This window comes from Petaurus breviceps, unplaced genomic scaffold (assembly GCF_028583685.1).
Source record: "Petaurus breviceps papuanus isolate PSGF00001 unplaced genomic scaffold, PetGlider_PUasm1.0 174, whole genome shotgun sequence".
In the NCBI taxonomy this organism is placed as follows: Eukaryota; Metazoa; Chordata; class Mammalia; order Diprotodontia; family Petauridae; genus Petaurus; species Petaurus breviceps.
Window position 1 is genome coordinate 33,786,940 of NW_027185761.1, and position 23,319 is coordinate 33,810,258.

Genomic DNA, 23,319 nt, shown 5'->3' on the forward strand with positions numbered 1-23,319 from the left:
TATCTCATATCCCATTCTTAAAAATCTGGATTTTTACAAGCTGAATTTGCTTATAGTGAGTCATTTGTATGTTTATTTCCTAATGCTTCACCCAGCTTTGTTTAAAATACAGACAGATGTATTTTAGGTGCATCTGCTTTCTTATCTACTTCTTTCATTAATCTTTGTTTTGGGGGGGTGAAAGGAAATAAAAGGAGGGGGAGAAAAAAAAACAGGAAAATGATCCAAGGCTAAGGATAGCCATTTTCATGTGATCCTTTCCCCAGTGAATTAACACTAAACATTACAACATACTGGATGCAACAGTCATTTTAACTTGTGATCTCCTGGCAAGCCTGCAATTTGTAGGTGTATATTTAAATCAGCAAAAGAAAATCTTGGTGTGAATTAAAAAGTGAATTATTAACCTGCAGTTATCCAGCTCCATGTCTACTGAATCAAGACCCTCTATGATTTGGCCCTAATTTATCTAAAAAAGACATAATTCTCTTCACTCTCCTGGGGTCCCTCATACCCCACACCAATCACTAGCCCAGGAACAAATTCCTTTTTCTATCTTCCCTCCGACCCTCATCATAATCTACTCAATTTTGGAGTGAGTTCTATGCAGAGATAACTTGACTTAGGGTGAAAATCTTAAATATGCTCTACCCACTCACTCTCTTACCACCCAGACTCTATCTTTATTGTCGAACTCAGGACCAAGAACCCAACTCCTGCTTTGTTATTGTGCCTCTATCATATTCATTCCCTGACCCCACAACCTTGCAATCTCTTTCTCAGAGATTGAGAATTGACTTGAATTTTACCATTCCTGCTGCCAAGGCACTGCAATCTGTAGATGAATGCAGAATTCACAGTCACAGGCTACCCAAACAGAAGCTAATTTTTCTGACCACCATTCTGTGGTCCCTCATATCCATTCAAGTTAGTTCTATCCCTCCAGTGATTGCTTCCTATTCTTTCCTACCCTTCCATTGTGCCCTATGGAACCCCTGATGAAGAGTGAGTCCCTGATTAGTCCAAATAATGAAGCCTCTCAAATGGTCCCATTATTCAAATTTGTGCCATACATTTCCATTCGACTGAAAGTAATGATATTGTATATAATTATAGTTTCAAATAGCACCACCCACATTCACACAACAACTTTGGGGAATTCATTATTTGTGTTAATGGAACCTAGTCATTTGTAAAAGAAACAATAACAAAGTGACCTTTATATTGGACCTGTACCATCCATCCAGAAATTACTTTATTTTATATTTACTTACATAAGCACATGCTATTTCCCCCCACAGAATGTAAGCTCCTTGTGGTCAAGGAATATATTGTCTTTTTATTCCTTAAGGAATAACAGAACTTGAAAGGTGTTTATACTTAGTAGGCCCTAAATGTTAATTGAATTGAATTGAAACTAAGTACCTTACACTTCAATGAGGGACTAATTGTTCTTTCTCTACCATGTTCCTTACTTTATAACCTCTGAACCTTAACTTGATATTTTCTCAACTTACAATGTCTGACCCATTCCCCCTCTACCTGGGACAGCCCCTTTCATTCTGCAGGTTCCATTACAAATGCTAGGTAGGCCAGTAGTCATTTCTTCCTTTAAGAGTTTTCATAATTTACATGTATGTCTTATGTTCACCTTCACCTTATAGTATTTGATGTATGTCATCCTCCTTTTTAACATGTGAAGTACATGCAGATTCCCGCACATAAGGTCACAGGATCTGTTGTCTATACATATGTATATATATCCATGCATGCATGCATGCATACATATATACATACATGTAGTAGGTGATCAATACATATTTGCTTAATGAAAGACAGGACAAACATTATTCTTGATACATTTTTTAAAAGAATATAAAAATATTTCCCTGTGATTGGGGAAAGGAGAGGTAGGAAAGTACATCCCTACTCTGACCAAGGTACTGAAAAATCAAGAAGATAATTTCCAATGCTTTCCTTCATGTAGGACTTATGGGACAATGTGACAAAGATGGAGGGGGCATTTTTACGTTACTGGAAGAAGATGTTACACGGATAAAATATGAGATCCAAGGGATCATTCATTTCAGTCTATTTATTCCCTACTTTGTAAAGTATGTACAGATTTAATTACTCAATTTGTATGGGTATGAATATAAAAACCAAGTGCAAAAGATAAAATTAATAAAGTCAGAGGCCATTTTGGTAGGTTTCAGAGACCATCTGATGATTTCTTATCATGTAGTAAGTATTTGAGAACTGATTGCATCTTCAGATGTGTAGCTTAGAATGATGTGCTTTCCTGTCTTGGGACTATTGCGATCTCTGAGTTGGAAGGTGGAATCAAGTCATGCCCCAGAATGTTTAAAGAAATACAAAATTTGAGAGGAGGCAGAATGGAACAAGGGAGACCTCAGAACCAAACTAGATTTAGTAACACAGGATCAACAGGTAAAAGGAAGAAGCAAATGTCTACTTGTGCTGTGGAAAAGGAGTGATCCAAGAGGCTCATCTGCTCCTACATGCATCTCAGAAAGAAGGGGTTAAAACCACTGGTTGTATCAACCTCTTCAGAAAGAAGAGAAGTTTCAAGAATGGGTCTATTGTTCTCCCAACTTAATTTCTCTGATAAAGGTCTCATTTTGTGTGTGTGTATTTATGTATGCATATACACATACATACATATAAAATCAACAATGTGGCATCATAATGCATAGAGTGCCATCCTGGATTCAGGAAGACTCATCTTCCTGAGTTCAAATCTGACCTCACACTTAATAGCTGTGTGACCCTGTCACTTAACCCTCTGTGCCTCAGTTTCTTCATCTGTAAAATGAGCTGGAGAAGGAATTGTAAACCAATCTAGTAGTTTTGCCAAGAAAATCCCACAAACTGTTGAACATGACTGAAATAACTGAACAAAACCTAGAAAGAGAGAGAGCGATAGTGTATGTATATATAGTATATGCATATATCTAGGCATATACATATATTAAAAATGGGACCTTTATCAGAGAAATTACAGTATAATTTCATTACAGTATCATACATATATACATACATACACAGACATATATATACATATATAAACATATAAAGATTTTCTCTTCTTTCAGTGATGAAAGTGAGAAGAGAAAATAAATGCATGTTGATTGAAAAAAAAAGGAAAGTAAAATAAAATCAATAGAACACTTTCTGTTTACTCTTATCTTTACATCAACATTTCTAGTAACCTGAATTTACATACCAACCACAAAGAGGCTAGGTGTTACCCAGAGGTACAGCTCAAGTTAGGCTAGAAAGCCACATTTGTGCCTAAATGTGAAGATTTTTTTTTTCAAGCTGGGATTACTCAGCCACTGTTACTATATCATGTATTTTTTGCTTTATATAAATTCCATGAAGGAGTAAAGGCCAGGACCACATGGGCCTGACATTCGTGAACTTAAGGTCCCTAGGCTTAAAAGAGGCAATTGATTAGATAATAGAAGATGAGAACACGTTTTCTTTTTTTTTTTTCTTAAATTAAGTGCAAGGGAGTCTTACGAGTTGAACGAGTTAATGAAACTTCAAAGGGAAAAACTATATACTCCCTTCTCTCCAACTGAACTAAAATCAATAATAACTGAAAGAACAGGCAAATCTCAAAGAGAGGATAGGAAAGTGTCGATCAGCAACATGTACTTATAGAGATCCCTATATAAATTCCCCATTTCCATTGAAAGTGCAAATGCTGAAAAAAGGGGAAAGCTCACGTTAATTTCTCTCTGCCACTATCCAAACTACTCCCCATTTTATCCTGATCTCAGCCCTTAACCTCTCTGTCTTTCCTGTGATTGGCTTTCCTAGGTTTTTTAGTTTCCTTGAATACTTGCTTTACTAACACTCTCATGTTATATCACTCAACTCTGCCTTTTCTTCTTCATTCTCATTTCCTTTCCAGACTAACGCATATTGAAGAAAAATGACACTTGTATTTCCTAAGGCATAGCATTCTAGGTCAATTTACGAGTTGGGATAATTGCAAAGTCCAATTACTATTTCTTTCTGTCCCAACAACACCCTCACTCCATCAAGGTTGCCATTCAAATTTAGTCTAAGACTCTTTACCATAGCCATATTTTTTTCCCATATAAAATGTGCATGGCTTTGCTTCAATAGTCAATATACATAATTATCTAGAAGAGGTCATCACAAGAGAGAAAAAAAACCTGTTTTTTTTTTTAATAAAGCACAAAGGTAGAAAGCAACCCAAGTGAGACGACTGTTTTGTTAAAGCAGTTGTAACCTGAATCATCATTACTGCATGTCTGCTGTTCTCCCTCCATTTTAGAGGAGGAGAACTCATTACAAAAATTTGTTTCCAATGCCTTGGTCCCACCCCTTAGGCAAAGGAAGCACACGCCCTCCTATGAGATGGTGAGCAAAAGTAAAAAATAAACCTAAAAATAAACCCCAACAACTCTCTAAATAACAAATGCATAAGGTAAATAATTCAAACAGCAAGATGCCTATATATAAGAGGCAGCTCACTGGAGTTTTAAGGGCTAAGTATTGACCAGTGGGAGATAAGCCTGGGATAGAATTTATCAGTGAGAAAGAGAAACACATAACCTATATATTTTATTTGGGAGGGAGTGAAAAAAACCAGGCATTATTGTTGATGTTACCATCATTACTTTGTCCTGACCCAGACCTCTAGCTTTATGAGCACAGGTAAATCCCTGGGGTTGGAAATTCCCTCTGCTGATGCAGGTCTACAGCTAATCAAGTTGATGAATAGATATGATGTTGATAATCCCAAGTCAACCAGATAACCTATGGAATTGGATCAGGTTGTGTGGGAATCCATCACAACAATCAGAAATGGGAGACAGTGCTCTCAAATCTCGAAGTTTCATTCTAGTTTTCAAGCAATCATTTCTTCAACACCTCCATGCAGCATGGACACAAGTGATACAAACATGATTTAGATTGCATCAAATACAATAGGAGTTAATATAATCTACAAATTCTTCTGTCTTTAGATAGCCCTTACACTTGGGCTCTGACATGCTACTGGGGGTGGGATGTAGATGTACACAGAGAAACAAATACCAGATATATACAAAGTAAATTTTAAAATTAATCTGGACCTGAAACCAGAGGAAGGACCTGAGTCAAAATTTCACTTTTACTCACACTTAACACTTATGTGACTTTGGGGCAAGACATTTAACCTCCCCGGGACTCAAATTTCTTCATCTGTCAAAGGAAGGGAGATGGATCAGATGGCCTCTGAGCTCCTTTCTGACTCACATTCTATTATAACAAAATCCTAAGTGAAATTGTAGAAAGAGCCCTAATAACTAGGGGGAGTCTAAGAAATTGGAAGAATTTAGCTCTTGATGTGAGCCTTGAAGGAAACCGAGGTTTCAAAGAGGAACAATTGGTTTTATATGGAGGTTCTCTTCAAGTGAGGCAAGAGCGTCCTGTGACTATCCCATTGAGGTATGATGAAATCTTAGATGGCACTTAGGGAAATTTAAGACATAGTATTTGCACAGCTCATTAAGAATTGAGTAATGGATAAGGCAACAGACTCGTACTCGGGAAGATACATTCAAATCCTGACTTAGACACTAATTGTGCGACCTTAGCAAGTTTCTTAACCTTTCTGAATATCCTCATCAAAAAAAAATGGAGGGAGGTTTAGACGTGGTGGGTTTCTAAGATGCCTTCCATTCTCTCTATGACCTTTCACTGTTGAAGGTTGTTATTTGTCAGCTGTATGTGGTTGTTCCCTCACACTGAGTAGAACAAAGAAATACTCCAACTTATATTGACTCAGCTGCTTCCAGGAAACTATGCTGACAAAAGTCACTGGTTTTCTCCCATGATCCCCCTGGTTTTGCCTATTATCTTATTATCAAGTCCTTCCAAAAGTCAAATCAGTCAGCACTCAGGATGTTAGCAGAGGTATCCTGGTAAAACATGCCTCCTGCTTCCTGTGAGAGAGGTGGCGAGAGTATATGTGTAGGAATGCAGCATATGTTGTCAGACAGGGGGATTATATTGATTTGTTTTTCTTAAATGTACTTTTTGTTATAAGGGACACTTGTGGAAGTGTCTCAACCATGCATAAATGAATAAAACATAAAAAATCAAGTAATTTTGTCAGGATTAGCTTTGTGACAACCCTGTACAGACACACACACACACATATAACTATATAATACACAACTATTGAGAAGAGTTATTAGATATAAATATATTTCTACAGCAAACAATACTGACCAAATGCCTTTTGCCATTCCTTCCTTCATTCCTGCCTGCCTCCCTCCCTTCCTTCCTTCCTTCCTGCCCTCCTTCCTTCCTTCCTGCCTTCCTTCCTTCTTTCTTTCCTTGCTTCCTTGCTTCCTTCCTTCTTTCCTTCCTTCCTTCCTTCCTTCCTTCCTTCCTTGAACAAAGAGGTTAAATCATTGGTCTTAGAGCCTGAGCACATGGTTTCCAACTCAGTTCTGCTACTTCTTCCCTTTGTGACTTTAGATAAGTCACTTCATTTCTATCAAGTGAGAGTCAAGAGGCTTTGGCACTTATCACAGACCTGTCACTTCTTCCTTTGACCTTTCAGCTCTGGAAGGGTCTTAGTTCCTAACCTGCAAAAGTGAGACAATCCGGGATGAATCAGCCTCTTGATATCCCTTTCAGCTCTAAAACTATGATCTAGAAACATAGAGTCAATTTATACTTCACACAAAATATATGCCCTTGTTTTAGCTTCATGGTTATATAAAATGAACATCCAGAAGCAAACTGTTACTTTTCGGTATCCTTTGAGTTGTTAAGGAGTCTAAAAAGTCAACAAATCATATTCTGTACACCCTGACTATAATCATTCTACCTTTATCTAATCCAGGGCAGGAGGATGATTTTGATTAAAATGCCTTAATACTCTTCCCCCTTCACCCCCTTTGCAGAGATAATGTGTTTATATCCACCCTGTAGCCTGTTTTCAGTTGGAGAGAGAAAAGATATTCCCCACAGAATACCTGCAAAACATGAAATACACAGGAGTGGTAATCAAAGGCAATCTAAAGTGCCATCCTCAGAGCATAAGGTGTGAATAACATCCCTATCCCCAGTGTATTGATTCAGCTGCCCACTAATAGGCCTTCATATTCTGATCATCATATTCAGTGATACGCAATCAAAATCCAATTGCAACATGTGGACAGCTTAAGTTATAGGCTCTCAATTGGGACTTTTTTTCCTTTGCAAATGCAATACCTTGGGCAGCACTGCCTGCTTTTCTCTTCCTGTATAGACTTCTGTCTATTGGGGGTGGGGAGACAGGATCCTGAAAAATTGTATGCAAGCAAGCAAGGCAGGCAGGCAGGCACTCACACATATCTACATGTTGTCAGGAAAATATCTGTAAGCCTCTAAAAGGGGCTGGGATTCAATTAGGGCTCCCCTTTTGTTCTGGTATGCTATCTGAACCAGTTTGCAAATGCCCTTTGTGCAGGCCTCATTTATCTTTCTCTAACAAGTAGAAAGAGAGCATTTCTTTTCTCACTCTTTTCTAGAGTAGCTGGTTGCACTTCCCAGTCTCTGATTCAAACCTCCAAATCTCTAGGGGTTTGAAGGGATGGAGAAAAGGAGGTACTGGAGGGATTAGGGGGTAGAAAGTGAGGAAAAACTTTGTTAATGGAAGAACATATTTGGTCCAGATTGAGTAGAAATAAAAAGGATAGTTGGTTTAGCAGTAGAAGGTGGGAGCCTGTTGGAATGAGCTTTGAAATCTATATACTGGGCTTGAAAACCCACCTCTGATGCTTGCTACCTGTACATCCTTGCATAAGCCACTGGACTTCCCTGGGCCTGTTTCCTCACCTGTAAATTGAGGGGGTGGGACTGGATTGCCTAAGAAAACATCCATCTAAAATTTTCTGAAAAGGCTTCATAAGGAAACGCATTCTTTTTAGTAATGAAATTATCTGTTAGAGTTAGTGAACCTTTAGAATACCACTGAATGTGCTTTTCATGCAGAAAGTTTTCTTTTTTGTTAAATAGCTCAGTTAACTGTCTCCTTTCTTAGTTATTCACAAGATACATTAAAAAACCACTTCAGATAACATCAAGAAGGAATCTTTGTTGTGTCTACAAAATATATAAGGTCTAGGTAACTATTGAAGACTTGTGGTCAGTTGTTTGGGTTTTTAAAAACCCAAATGTTGAACATCTCATAAGGAAGCATCTATCAAATACCTGTTATGTTGCTGGCACTGTCCTAGCCACTGAGGATACAGTGAGAAAAGGGAAATGCTCCTGAACTCAAGGAACTGGTATTCTACTGGGTATGGGAGGAATGTCACATTCATTGAGAAGGGGAGACAAGTTACCCAGAGAAGGGATGACAGTTTCCACTTTTCACATGAAGTTTATGGGTTCAACTTTTAAGTGCTTCTGTCTTTTCTTCCCCAAGAAATATCCACCTTCCTATTGGTCATTCTACCTTGGAGAAATAATCCCCATTCTGCAGTTCAGTTTTTGGCCCCTTCCAGACATCAACACCTTTTCACACTGGCTCTCACTTTTATTACAGAGGTGACTTTTGGTTGAATTCAATGCCAAGGTCATGTCCCTTCAGCTTAAATTCAGACGTGAGGCGTAAATCTTTCAGAAAAGATTCTTCCCCACTTGCATCACCAAAGACTCTGACACATGTCACAACGAAGCAACTTTCATTAAGCGAGAGCAATGAATACACCTTCATTCGACGGACTCTGAAAAATCGCTTTATCTCTTCCCATTCCCATGACAGCTGTCATCATGTTGCAAGCAGAGATAAGGGTATTTTTTTCCTTACCCAAAGTCTCTGTCCCTAGAGTTGTCACCAGCAGCAGCAACAACATAATATGCAATGTTACTGAAGGGAAATAAACATCAGGCTGGAAATTAGAGAATGGCATATTTTAGAAATTCTCCATTCATGGTACATCAATAAATCAAGAGGTTAAAATAAACAAACAAAGCCAGGCTGGGAATGGGGATGGAGTAGTGGAATCCAAATCTGGCATACTAAGGTTTAATCCTACCTTATACCTTAACTAGTCGCAAAACCCTGATTATGTGTATTATTACCCTCTGAACCTTACTTTCTCTATCAAAAAACAACAACAAAAAAGAACTGTGACAACAATTACCTATATTCACCTCACAGGATTGTTATGAAGATAAAGTGAGCAAACATGTGGAATACATTTTGAAAATCTTTTCCATGAATAACAGTTATTAACACACATACTCTACTAACATGAATTGTTTCACGAAACAGTCATCTATGTGATAAAAACGAAATTTTTATTCTCTTTGTCTCCAGGAATACAATTTTCATAAGGTTTTGGGGGAAACATGGTTTGAAATGCATTGTAAGATCATCAGAGGCACTGCAGGAGTATACAACCCTATATTTCACAAGATTTTAAGAAACTTCTGACAAATTCCATAGGATTCAGACACCAGAGAAAGATAGAACAGAATAGGAAGCAATGATGGAGGTGTGTGTGTGTGTGTGTGTGTGTGTGTGTGTGTGTGTGTGTGTGTGTGTGTGTGGTGGGGGGGGCAGGATTGACATGGTATAACCAATATAAGAAGTAGTCATAACTATACAAGTGATATAGCTGGTCAGCTAATGCCCTGCCCCTTCTCTGATTGCTAATATCTCCAAATTGATATAGAGGTGAAGAAGACAATCCTCATTGACGTTAGTGACATTTATATGGGCCATAAAAGTTAGCAAGGCTCTTACATAGTCATATAAATTGATGCTTCTAACAACCTTTCGGAGGTACTGCTGTTATGTTCTTATGTTGTGATGAGCAAACTTAAAGACAGCTAAATGATTTGATCAGGGTCACTTATGTATGATGTCTGTCTTACATAAGATCGCTCATCTTTCGTTTCCATGCTTTGTCTAAGCACCTTCAAAGTTGGCCTGTTCTCCATGCCTGGAAAGCACTCCTTCACTTCCACTTCTTAGAATGACTAGCTTCCTTCAAAACCATCTCTTACAAGAAGCTCTTCCTGATTCTCCTCCTCTAAGCTGTAGTTCATCTCTTTCCACCCAGAAAATAAATTTTACACATACACACACACTCAAATCTATCTATGTGTGTACATATATCTATACATACACACATACATACATATATACACATATCTATCCATATATACATACTCATACATATATGTATGTATATACACTTACATCTCTGTTTCTATCTATCATTATATCTATCCAGTGCTACTTCTCCTAATTGATTACAAGCTCCTTGAGTACAGGCACTGTTTCATTTTTGTCTCTGTCTTCCAACTGCTTAATATAGTAACTGGTACATGGGAGAGACTTAATTAATGCTTACAGATTGATTAATCCATTGATTTACTCTGTCAAATTCCCTCCTCATACAACAGTAGTAGAATGGATCTGGAAACGCTCTATTCAATTAATACTACTTTGTTTGATGGAGTTAAGTGGAGTGTAAAGACTTCCCAGGAAACATTATCCATCTAATCATATATTATCTTAATGGAGTCACTTCCTATTTAATATAGTCACAACTATTTTTCAAAGTTCAGAGAAAACCCTGTGTAGTGATAATATTGCTTTTGTACTTCTGGTTAAAACTACAATGAACTTGTGCATCATAAGTGCTCAACCCTTAGATGTCAGGGAATTAAAAAAATTTTTTTTTAAACACCATTATTTACTTTGTCTTTATCTTTCTCACTGGGTCCTCCTAAAATGTCTGTAAGCCCCTGTGGTACTAAACTCAAGACAGTTGAGCAAAAAATTCAATTGAATATGGGAGAAAGTTTACAAGGCACAGTATATGCTTCATTCTCAATCTTGCTTTTATACGTTGAAATACAAATATCTATTTGAGAACACCCCCCCCCCCCAAGCCAGGGATAGGTAACCTGCAGGCTCAAGGTCACATGTGGCCCTCTAGGTTCTGGGCCAGACTTGAGGACCTAGATGGTTTTATGTGGCCTTGAGGCCACACGTTTCCTATCTCTCCCCTAAGCATTGAATTTTTATAATATTTACTCTTAAATTATGATTTTTAATGGTAATAGTGCTTTTCATTTAGAGGATACTGTCTTCTGCAAAGTGTTGTGTTTTCCCACACATTAATAGAACTGTACTAAAAGCAAGCTTCAAAAGAAACTAAGCAGAGACCAGGTCTATTTAGCTCAAAATGGAACTCAATATTGTTGAGTTCATTAATTGTACGGATGAAAGTAGCTAGGAAGAGCCATCCTTGAATTTAAAAATAAAAATGATCATGGGAGTAGAGAAGATAAAGATATGATTGTCTCTTCAGGAATAAAGAGATGAAATGAATTCAACTGCTTTCTAGGGATAGAATAAATGGTTTCTTAGGTCAGCAGGGCTTGGCCCTCTGTGCTAAACATTTATGAGTCAATGTATCTGTTCAACCAGATAATGCAATTCAGGTGGCTGCCAGTGTAAATCTAGGCAATTGTTTTTCTTACAAAGTAAACATTTTTTTTAACCTACTCTGTGTCCTATATGTGCCTTCATAATTCCTTGATTTCAAAGAAAATAATAGATTTTTAGAATCTTGCTTTTGGAAGGGATCTTAAGACCTTTTTATTATTCTTGAACAATAATCCCTTCTACAAAATGTCCAATAAGCGGGCAACTAAGCCATGCCTGAAAAATCTCTAATGAGGGGGAGGGGAACCACTATCTTCACAGGCAGCCATACTTTGGGATACCTCTAATTGTCAGTACATTTTCCTTGCACCCAGTTAAAATCTGCTTGAATTTCACTTCCACTCTGCTTCTATTACTGCCCTTAGGACAGGAGAGAACTAGTAAAATTCCTCTTTCTAGTGCTTGAAGATAGTTATTATCCCATAGCTAACCCCAGGCTCCTCTTCTTGAAGCTAATTTGTAATTTATCCAACTGATCCTTACATAACAAAGTATCTAGTCCTTTCACAATCCTAGACATTATTCACTGAATGAGTGTGATTTAGTCAATATCCTTGCAAAAAAAAAATGATGATAAAAAATGTGAAAAAGACTCCAGATATGATAAAAACATGACTGAGCAAATCTATTCTATTATGGCCTTCATATTGGACTCCATATTTGGTTACATTAAAGACACTTGAGATCCTAGCATTCTTTTGACTTCTTATAAGAGCCTAGTAAAAATTACATTTGACTAAGGACCATTTGCAACCAAAATGCTAGCAAATCAATGATGACGGTCTCCCATTATAGTTTACCACTTCAGTAAATCAAACAGTAATTCATGCAACAGCAATTTATTAATTGCCTCATTTGTGCAATAGTGTTTTTTTTTAATTTCACTTCACTAATTTGATTCTATCTTCTTTTGAACATAAACCCTATGCCTACCTAGCATCATCTTTGAAGGTGTACTAACATGACCTTCCCAGGCTTCCTAAGAAACTTTCTTTCATCTTCTCCTTAGTTTTTATTCTAAAACAAGAAATAATACACATAGGAACTTAATGTACTTTGTCTCTTGGAGGATGGGATGGGATAACAAAATCATACTTGTTGCATGATTGCATGTGTCATCAACACCGTGGTTTTTCTTTCAGTTGTGTTTAATAAGGCTGTATAAAAGAATGTTCCCTCTCTTCAAGTACCATATAGTCTCCTTAAGGATATAAAACACATGCATGAAAATAAATAATCATATAAGGTCTAAGTTTCCATAGAAAGAATACTGGACTAAAATTCAGATTTAAGCCTTGGCTCTGTGACCTTGGGTGAGTCTCTGAACTTCAGTTCCCTAATGTATAAAGTGATGGAGACAGATAAGAAGGGGTTTAATTTCCTCTACCTTTCTGAAAAGTCTCTGTTCTCTCTCCTTATTTCTCATTTGAGGGGTGGGAAAAATGGGTGTACATACAGCCCTTTCAATCTTTCTTGAAAGTTGGATAATGATTCATTGAGTTTGCATTAATGTTCTCCCACTTTTTTTTTTTTTTGCCTTTTGGAGGGCAATTGGGGTTAAGTAACTTGCCCAAGGTTACACGGCTAGTTATTTTGTGTGGGTGTTAAGTGTCTGAGGCCAGAACCTTGGGTCTTCCTGATTCCAGGGGCCGGTGCTTTACTCAGTGTGCCACCTAGCTGCCCCCAACTCTTCTTCCATTTTTTAAGATTATATAGAAAGATTATAGAGTTCTCTAGGGACTTTAAAGCCTGTGAGCTCTCAGATTCATCTCAGAGACTATATAAAAGCAACACAGTCACAAATACTAAAGCAGTTTTCTACAATCAAGGTCTGAGTATCAGTTTACATGGCTTTTCCACATTAATCGTAGGGGATGAAAACTGTCTGGGAACAGCAACAAAGCCTTGTTCACACCTGTTCTATTCACTGTTAACACAGGGAGAACATTAAAGAACAAACCTTTCTCTTTCTATGACCCAAATGATGGCCTTTGTTCAGTTGATGAAATTCTTTTCCCCTAAGATTCTTTCTCTTTCTGTCTCTATCTCTCTCTGTTTCTGTGTGTCTAAGTTTTAAACTAAGATTTGTTTTTCCCTAAATATTTCACAATAGAAAAAATACTGTATAGTTGCTACAGTATAAAACTTCAACTAGAAATATAGCTTACAACCTAAATATGAATTGGCAACGAGAAACCCAATCCTCAGAAGTGCTTACCAAGAACAATCAGGAGAATGCCTTGGGATCATTCAGCAGTAATGTGGGGGACCTGGAAAGGTGGGGGCTCCAGGGAGTTGAGGCTTTATTTTCTCCATAGCATGTGATTGTGCAGATGCAGAAGCTGAAGTCACACCTCTTCAATGACCAGACTTGCACTAAGCACACCCACCCTGAGCAATCCAAGGGTACACAGGATATATTTCCTCTTGAGAAAGGCCTTGGGCTCTTTCCCAAATTCTCTGCTCTGAGACATACTTAAAGTCGGAAGATCACAGAAAATGAGCTGTATCCTATATAGACCTGAGAGAAACTACCTTCCCAATGACTGTGCCTAATTAGTAACTAACTCATTAATAACCACATACCCAGAAGGGAAAAAGACATTTGTGAGAGGTCGAGTACTGCAGAGCTTTGCTGGTCCTTCCATTCTCCAGGTGTGGAAAGGACAATCAAAACACTAAGGGAAAGATTGTAGTTGTTTTGTTTGTTTTTGCATTCCCATGCATACAATTCTCCTATAGTAACTTAATTTAAACAGCAAGTCCATTTCCAGGCCAGGCTGCTAGTCTTATAGAAACATCCCGTTCAGGGTCTGTTCCTTTGGCTTCACTTCATAGATCAATTATCTGGAGTTGTCTGCAGTTAATGTGGATGTCTACATAGCTAAATGCAGACCCCCACTCACAGACTCTTGGGGGGTGTGGGGGGAGGGAAGCAGAGTTTTAAATAACAGCAGAGGTGTGTGCTTCGAGAAATATACCCATCCGCACTCAGCGAATGACACCCGCCATGCCAACAGATTTATGCCAGAAACATCTCCGATGCCTTCCAGTGATCTTCACTATGGTGGACTATTTTGGATCTATGTCTACTGTACCCATTTCTTGAGGGGATTATCCCTTTAAAAAAAGCTGACAGAGTAATTTTATAGCCACATGCCAGTCTCTGGAGGAGCTATGCCCTATCATTTCTCTTTACCTCCCTTTATAGCCTAACCTACTTCAATTTCTGACTTATTTCTAAAGTCACTTACTGGGTACCCTTGCCAGCTGTTGCTGAGTTAGTCCAGTGTGAGGGGCCTAACACTGGATGGCTTCTTTTCCACACTTGTACTCTCACCATTAACATCTCCCCCTGGCAACATAAAGCTGCACTTTGAACTGAGGTGTACTCCAGCATTTCTACTTCCTTATTTACATTTTCTGTGCAGGCCACTCAAATTCCTACTCACTGATATAGGGTTTCCTTCTGGCAAGTCTTAAATCTGTCTCCTTTAGTCCCCTTAGCCAACTGCCCGGGACAGTCAGCTTCTGTAAATTCTGTCATCTGCTCGGGAATCTACAACCCTGCCTTTTTATACCTTGCCATAAGACATACTTTATTTCTTTGCAGTCTGTCTGATGGTCTCCTTTTAATGTTAAATCATCACACTTCCCTGTTGAAACAACAGGCTGCTCCTCTTGGAGGCATTTCACACTCATGAACACAACTAGCGCATCTTCCTTGGAGGAGAGGCTTTTTTAATTAGGACACAATGGATGCAGAACATCCAGGCTCAGGAAGGAAAAAAAAAAGCATAGCTGCGACTTATCTCTGATTTACAGTTATACCTTTTAGTAGATGATAAAACTGTCGGACACATCACTGAAACTATTAACTAGGCAATATTGAATTGAACATCTAGCATCGTCAGATGCATAGACTGAAACCCCAAAGTAACGTCCCTGTAGATAACTTGTGTAACTTCGCAGGAAACATTGCATGGGGAGGGGGGGAGGCTGGAAAACACTTATTGAATCTATCTGTCAACATTATGTTTTTGAATAAGAAGCAAATCCATAAATACAAATTCATTTCAGTCAAGTGTAGGCAGAAAGGAAAGACATTCAATGGCAAAGCCGAGAGATCGTTTTCCATTATGGCCTTTAGTTGCATTTGGGCTCACTGCCCAAAAACTGAAACACCTAGTTTTATGAGACTTGGAAAATTAATTTTATATCTTGTGTGGATTCTATAATTTTTCCAAGTTCATTCTTTTACAGCCTGCAAGTTCAGTCAGAAATAGCTAACATTTGAATTCTGGCATAGAATTCCATGAGCCAGTTTCAGCCACGAATCGATAGTGTGAATAAAATGAACATTCCAAATTTACTTTTAAAATCTGTCATGGTCATGACCCTGCTATGTGACAAGAAGATGGGGACATTCTGAGCTAATCAGTGTCACCAAATGGTCACTTACTATACAGTCTGGGTTTTACTTAATAGGCATTTTAAACTATAAGTCCTAAGGTAGTTAAGCAACCTGTTATATTGCAATGATTTTTATTCTGTTGTGGTCATTCAATGCCCATAGCTTTATTTCATTGACTAGAGAAAAAAATGAAGGAGGGCTGAGAATATTCAGATGGAAGTTCAGATCCTCGTGCAAACCACACATGTATTTATTTATTTATTTAAAAGTGAGTATTAATGCTTTAGTAAAGTTATGTGGTAATTGTTCAGAATGAGACAAAATCAAACACAGACTACCCTCAAGGAGCTTGCACTTCACCCAAGAATAAAAGATGTGTAGAGATAAATAAATACTGGCTGATATGAGCAGGGAGGAGGCACTAAAAACTGGGCTATCAGGGAAGTCTTCCCTTAGGGGTTTCATCTGAACTGAAACTTGAAGGAAACTCAAAATTCTACCTGGTGGTGGAGATGAGGGCATGCCAGGCATGGAGGAGAACACACACAAAGACAAAAGTTAGGTAAGGATTGCCAAGTTTTTCCTGGCACGCTATTAAGCCGGTGGGCTAGCCATCATTATTTTGTGTTTGGCTTCAAAGCTTTAAGATTTCCCCTCCCTTTCATTTTCTTGCTGGGGGAAAGAGACTCAGTGATGTTCTCTGAAGTCATTTGTCATGATTTAGCTTTAATAATTAATGTAATTTCCCCCCCTCCAAAAACAAAACAAAACAAAAACCTTAATTAAATTGAGTTCTAAAAGTGTTTCATTTCTCATTGGATCATGAGAACAATTATCTGGAATTCTGTCATTATAAAAGGAATTCCTATAATAAATCTATAAACTTGCTCTCATTGTTCAACAAGATGACGGATTTTTCAGAGGAAGTAAAAACAATTGGAAGTAAAAGCAACCTAGTTATAATGTTTTCTTTTTCTCTTTGTTCTTTATAAAGTTGTTCCAGGATCAGATACTAGAAATGAGTGAGGATTAGAGAAACTTCTTTCAATAAATTCTATGGTTCTATCAAATTCAATTGGATTTGGGATTTTTGTTGTTGTTGACAATCTTTTATTTTACATGTGTGAGAGATGAAATTAAAAGGGGGTGTAATCAATTTCAGTTACCAGGTGCATAATAACTTTTCTTTCCTTGTTTATCTCAAAGGCATAAGCTTGCATGTCCTCACTAAGGTCGGCAATATGAATGCATGGGCACTAATGTTTCATAAATTCAGTGCATAGAATTTTTATATAATGTAATAAAATTACTTTGGACAAACTGGTAGTGGAAAGAAACAGCAACATGTAAAATTTGATCTAAAATGGTATATGTAAAACAGTAAATTATTCAAAGCCCATTACATTTGTATTTAGGACACTGGTGGATGAATGTGTATGTGTATGCAATCCTTAGGGGATAGAGAACCAGTCTTCCCCCATCAGAAAGCCCTGGGTTCAGGTCTTTCCTGTAACAGACACTAATTTTGTAACTTTGGGCAAGTTCCTTCTTGTCCTTTCAACCTTAAAACACTATAAATTATAGACAAATTGTGGCAAGCCTCAATGAAGGAAGTTTCTATCTCAGGTGTTCCCTATATAAGTGAAAATAGGAGTTCCCCTAGCCAAATTTCTCTCTCTCTCTCTCTCCCTCCCTCCTTCCCTCCCTTCCTCCCCCCCCCCCGCCCCCCCATCCCCCCCCCCCCCCCCCCCCTCTCTCCCTCCCTCCCTCTCTCCATCTCTCTCTGTGACTGTGTCTCACTATCCCTCTCTCCTCCCTTCCTCCTTCTGCCTCTGTGTCTCTGACTGTATTTCCGTCTGCATTTTAAGGAAGGTTTTCAATACTGACTTTTAAAAAGTGATTATCAGGCAATACCACCTGTAGTTTTGCAGTTTGGGCCATATGAGGAAAGGATTTGGAGTAAAATGGAACAGTTAGATGAAGGAGTCAAACAATTCTAAGTTTTTAGACTGAAAATGCATGTTAAGATCTGTTTGAGACCCTTCATCTTACAGAGGAGGGAAGTGGTCCTCCCAGAAGGTAAATGACTCACCTAACTTCAAGTATCTAGTTTTGTAGATGTCTGGAGATTAGCTACTAACCCAGCTTAATCCACAAAGGAAACTGCAGGAATGATGAAATGTTGTCTAAATAAACACTCAGAATTACTCATGAATATTAAGATGCTAGTGCAGAATTTTTATGTTTTTGCATCAACATTTGCATTTATCTTGTTATGGTGCAGATGGCTTGCACTGTACCCTTCATCTCTTTCACTCCCCATATGCCAGTCTGGTAGAGCTTTGAAAGATTAGAAAGGGTTTCTTGCTGTGGATTCCCCTTTCCCTACATGGGACAGCAGCACTACAGATATAAAAGAATTGTGTAGTGAGCAATCACCAGCACAAGGGGAACAAACTGTGTCCCTGGTTCTTTCTAATAAGTCATTATGGCCATGGGAGGGGGGCAGTCCTAATTTCATGCTAACACTACCAGCTGGATGTTTTTCCAAACAAAGAAGCCTAGGAGGTAAGCAGTTTGAATAGCTGTTATGTACATATACACACAAACAACTTATATTTTTCTATACTATTAAAATGAAAGATTCCATCAACAACTTCATTAATTTTATAGTGTTTTAAATTTATTCGAAAGCCTAGTTTCATAACTATCACCCATAGGATCATAGATTTAGAGGTAGAAGAAACCTTAGAACTCACGTGGTCCAATCCCCTTATTTTACAGATAAGGACACTGGCGTCCAGAGTTATGAAGTGACTCATCCAAAGACCAGCAGGTAGTTAGTATGTGCTAGAATATTCCACCCTCCCTCACTATATCACCCAGTCTTTTACATATAATTTCACTTCTTTAGAAGTCCATTATTGCAACATATGGCAAATCCATACTTCCTTATGCTCAATGCTGGCCTTATCAACTAACTATAGCATAACTTTTCAACCAGTAGCTAACACTCAGTGGTACAACATAGTGCACATAACTGGGAAGTAGATTTTTCTCATCTTTGGAAATAGCTCAAGCATCTTAAAAACGTTAAGGACAAAGCCATAAAACTCCCTGAGTATTTTCAGCAAGCTTTGTTGTGCCAAATCCTATGTTGTTTTCTGAAATGCCCTATCTGGAGGCAGACAGATGATGAAAATCAAACTAAAATCTTTTAAACAATTACAGAGCATGTCAAAATTCCCACTCCCACCTCCTGTCCTGTCTTCTCTATCCTACTCTCTCCCTCCAAAGGGTCTGAGATAAAGTGCTTTATATAAAAGAGATTAGGATAATCTATTTCTAATCACTCAAAATGACATATTTTTTAAAACAAGGAAAGTATATATTTGAACTTGGTTGAACATATGAAACTCAGTAAATCTTTTTGAAATTTACTTCAGCGTGCTAATTTCCATGACGATATTAGAATTACATTACATCCCATTTGGTATCTACTTTCCTCCTCTAAAAACCTAGAGTGACAACAACAAAAACAAACAAACAAAATCCCTTGTTAATTACTTTTGAAAATCCAGGAACCTTATCTGCATCCATTCTACCTCCTAAAGCTACCTTTGTTTTAGAATGAAAAAAAAAAAAACTCATCCCTTTCATCTGAGAGAAATACATGGAAGGAGCAGAAGCAGATTAAAATCCAAAACAAAACAAAACTCTTCTAATAGCAATTCCAGATGCTTAAATTGAACTTACTTTCTCCATAGGAACAGACTACTTCACAAGCATGGCCCAGGGCCAGGCTGCTACACAGAGACACCCCAGCCATCCTTTTCACTGGGACCTGCCAGCTGTCAGACTTTCTCTGTTTGTTTTGTTGTGGGTGATGTTTTCTTTCTTTTTCCCTCCAAACCTCAATCTCTGCAAATATCCGGACTCCTGTAGGCAACCATCTACTGTAACTCGTCTTTTCCGAACCTTGTTTCCCTCAACCAAATCTAATGAGAACATACTTTGTCCTCACCAGTGAGACAGTTTCATACTTCACAAGCCAGTGGTTTTCTCGGCTTTGAGACTTACTGCCTATTCAGGAGAATTGTATTTGCACTCAGGAAGGTCTTGTATCATTCTCCACCACAGCACCTAGCTCAATATGTTCCCAGACATGCTAGCTTTCAAACAGCAAGGATTTCAAGGTAACTTCGGTCCACGTCAGCTTTGACCATTGGCTCCAGCAGTGCGAGCCTGCTCGATTCAAAATCCAATGCTATACTCCCTCCTTAGGTCTACTCGGAACACAACGGGGTAAAAGAAATTTAGTTTAAATTTAGGTCAGGGAAACCCAGAGGGGGAAAAATAATAACCCACATATCTCTGTCTGCTCTGATACTAATCTTTAATTTCATTCTAACATAGATCATTCAAAAGTCATCACCCAAGCATTATTAACTGTAATAAATTCAAATAGCATTCTTTATGATCAATGCAGCTTGCATGAATACCGCAAATTAATACGATATATTGCATTCTGAACTTGAGAAATAATAAACCCAGAGTCAAAGGTTTTTTTTTAAACTTAGTTGTATTACTTTTTTTGGGGAGGGGAAGTGACTTTTTCAAAGAGAAAGGGCAACCACAGACTATAAAAACACTTACAACACTACTTTTTACTGCAGTGGCATCCTAAAATTATACACAAAAGTTTGTAATATAAACCATACAGTTTTAGACATGACACATACACAACTCAGACACATACTCGTATTTCAAAACATCAAAAAGTTTCAGAATACCATGCAACAGAAAACGTGAGATTTTTCCATTCATGCTTTAGTGTCTATATATCTTTTCTGAAAAGTCAATTAAAAAAAAAAAAAAACAGGCTCCATAAATAAAGTCCCGAATTACTACTTGGCTTCTACCAAAGTCCAACATAGGTTCAAGATGCGGCACTTTTGTGCAATGAGACTTCCTTATACTTACATTTGTCATTTGCTACAACGAGAGATATCACTGGAGAATTAAGCACACATTCTAAATATCTTGTACAGCATAAGCTTCGTAAAAGGGTTGTTCCAACAAAAGCCTTTCACTTCTATTACCAACATTTGGAGACAGCCGACTTCCGTTTATGAATCAACTGTATAAAAGATCCGACCGAAAACTGCAAGCCCCAAACAGATCACTCTGGGGTGTCTCACCGGCTCAGCTCAGCTCAGCTCAGCTCGATTCAACAAAGAACGGTGGAACAGTCAACCACTTGCCGCTTACAAAGTCACATTCACATGCAGCTATGTCAGGAAGGGTGGGGGGGAGGAGAGCACACACAACACGGGCACTTACAGAACTGTAAAGTAAAATGTCCCACTTTCTCTTTACATGTTACAGCAAATCAAACAGAGATTCCGGCTCTCAGCAAGTCACTGCTTCACTACACTGATCAACCAGGCAGAACGGGCCCTTATGGATTGCCTATGCAGCTGGGAGATAATGGAACCATATTCTCAGCTGGGACTAGAGATGCCTGACTGCTAGGCACTGCGCACTGCGTGGCTCTTTACCAACATTAATCAGAGAGTACACTGCTTCGCGGCTGTATTCCCCAAAGGCCCTACATAATTAGCGCATGAATCAAAGACGCACACTGGGGGAGTCACACACAGCTCTAACTGGATATCCTCATATCGATTCTGATTAGGAAATCCAGTTGTTTTCCCTCATCGTCTGTGGTGCACCTTTAAAAATACAAACACAGACGAAACATGCGTGTTATAATCTACCGTAACAAATATTTATGTAGAAACATGGGGGGATAACTTTCTCAACAAATAGATGGAATGGTGGATCCATGGATCATTTTGGTAGACAGAAAAACAGACACATCGATAGATAAAGAAATAGATAGACAGACACATAGAAAGAGTTGTTGTCGGTACATTTTTAAGCAGGTGGAAAGATTTAAATTCTTATTCCTGGCCCCCACAGGTACATACAGCAGTCAGTTACATGTGTCCTCATTCATTGGATAGAATTAAACTGGTTGCTTTACATGTATACATATTGTTATATGTATGTATATCCATATATGTACATGTATGTATATAGGGATATATACGTATATTATAGTAACATAATTGAAAAAGACTGTATCAGGGCTTTCTGGCAGCTTTATTTAATTCTTCTAAAAATGTATACATAGTACAGTCTCCCCTCTGCCTTCATGCTTTGTAGGGCATGTATGGTCTTTATAAATTGAATCTATGGAGAGTTCTCTTCCACTAAATAAAACCTTAATGGGACAAATGCATTTTGTCAAAGCTTCAGGTCCTTGGGAGTGGGGTGGTGGAAGGCAAAAGTGCATCTGGGTGTTTTCAAGGAAGGCCTTGCCACAGGCTGTAAGGTGCCACTTGCTAGTAATTTAACTGTGAATGGATTGTAAGTTTTCCTTCCCTTCTGTGGGCTTCCTTCAATTCATCCAGCAAGAAAGGATTAGGAAAAAAAAATAAAAAAAAAGTAGCCTTTGGCAGACAGGCAATATAGACAACAGGAAAAAAGAATTAGAATTGGAGAGACCTTAGATACCATTGAATCTAATCCACCCACTTTACAGATAAGGAAATTGAGGCTGAGAGGGATTAAATTACTCATTAAGGTCACACAATTATTAACTGAGACAAGATTTGAACCCAGATATTTCTTTCCTGGGTCTAGTATAGTATCTGCTGCCCCCTATACTTGTCTACCAAGAGGTCTAGAGGAAAGTCCATAGTATGTCAGCTAGATTCCACTCCCCCCCCTAGCTCCAGCCACCACCACCCAGACCTATATATAAGGACATTGCCAAATGCTTCAAAGTGAGAGGGTATGAATGGGTTATGATCCACAGCATTGAAAGATGCACTTATTTTTGAGATCATAGGTCCAATTGGTAAGTGATGAATTATTTCTTCATCTAATTAGGCTAGATCAAGTTGGAATTAAAGTGAAATAATAACTCATTTCAGAAAAAAGGAAACTTCTCACTAAGGTGTGACTCATTTAGAGCTTGTGCTAAAAATATGCTCTATGATAATAATGCTTCCATAATCACCACCTAAGGTATTATTTAAGGCATGTTCTAGCTCATTATGGCTTATATTGCCTAAGTTTTCAATCTATATTGACCATAATTTTTATTTATATTCACTGATCTAACCCTAGAATGTAGAAGAGATAAACGTGTCACTGAAATTAGGTGAGACCTGGTAGGTAAAAGGAAATGGAATACTGGAAGCAGCTCTTTTCACTCTATGGGATTAGAAAGGTCTCTAGTAGCCACTGCCTGGGTTTTATGGTGATTAATCTAATAGACACCTTCCTCTCTCTCTCTCTCTCTCTCTCTCTCTCTCTCTCTCTC

The 23,319-nt window shown here is 38.2% G+C and overlaps 1 protein-coding gene across 3 annotated transcripts in view; it reads right to left on the bottom strand.

Moving 5' to 3' along the window:
* CNTN4 (contactin 4) overlaps nt 1-21,485 on the bottom strand; it is a 598,977-nt gene extending 577,492 nt beyond the window's left edge. For 2 of the 3 annotated variants that reach the window (XM_069084073.1, XM_069084070.1), the window contains exon 1: nt 20,907-21,260. The gene's annotated coding sequence lies outside the window, so the exon portion shown is untranslated. The other variant, XM_069084072.1, reaches the window with a different exon arrangement.
* Nucleotides 21,486-23,319: the final 1,834 nt, after the last annotated feature.